Source organism: Crocodylus porosus, unplaced genomic scaffold (genome assembly GCF_001723895.1).
Source record: "Crocodylus porosus isolate Cpor-Errol unplaced genomic scaffold, CroPor_comp1, whole genome shotgun sequence".
Taxonomy (NCBI): Eukaryota; Metazoa; Chordata; order Crocodylia; family Crocodylidae; genus Crocodylus; species Crocodylus porosus.
The window spans coordinates 6,149,431-6,149,909 of record NW_017728886.1 but is presented as its reverse complement, the minus strand read 5'-3'; the positions used below and the strand labels follow the sequence as shown (position 1 = coordinate 6,149,909).

Sequence of the window (479 nt, the reverse complement as noted above, 5' to 3'; positions counted from 1 at the left end):
CGGCATGTTACTCCCAGGCTAGCGAGTGTGCTCCGGGAGAGGGGTCGGCCAAGCATAAGGCGCCCTAGGGAGGCATTCGGAGTCTGGAAGGTGGGCGGGCACAGGGAGGTGGGTGGCTCAACGCAGGAGCGCCCCCTACTGGCCCGCCACATGTGGTGGCAGTAGTGGGATGAGAATACCCTGCTGTTGTACAGGCATAATTTGGGAAGAGTAATAGAGTCACTGAAATCCCTTGAGCAAACAATTTCTAATTTGGCATCGGGTCAACTGGATAATGTAGATAGCCAGGACGGCGGAGCAGTATGCCCAGAAGACCGTGCCTGAACTGAAAGAGCTGGTGAAAGAGAGAGGCCTTCACGTGAAGAAAGGGCTAAAGAAGGAGGAACTGATTAAACTCCTGTGTGACAATGACTCAGCCACAGAGCAACCTTCACACACGCCAACTCCTGAGTCCTCCCCAGAATCACAGCACTGGACGC

At 54.9% G+C, this 479-nt stretch overlaps 1 long non-coding RNA gene across 1 annotated transcript in view; it reads left to right on the top strand.

The window, feature by feature from the left end:
- The first annotated feature begins 204 nt into the window (after positions 1 to 204).
- Positions 205 to 479, top strand: part of LOC109319170 — a 12,612-nt gene continuing 12,337 nt past the window's right edge. Inside the window, exon 1 of the long non-coding RNA XR_002103404.1 lies at positions 205 to 401. This is a non-coding gene — a long non-coding RNA (uncharacterized LOC109319170). The remainder of the gene's footprint in view (positions 402 to 479) is intronic.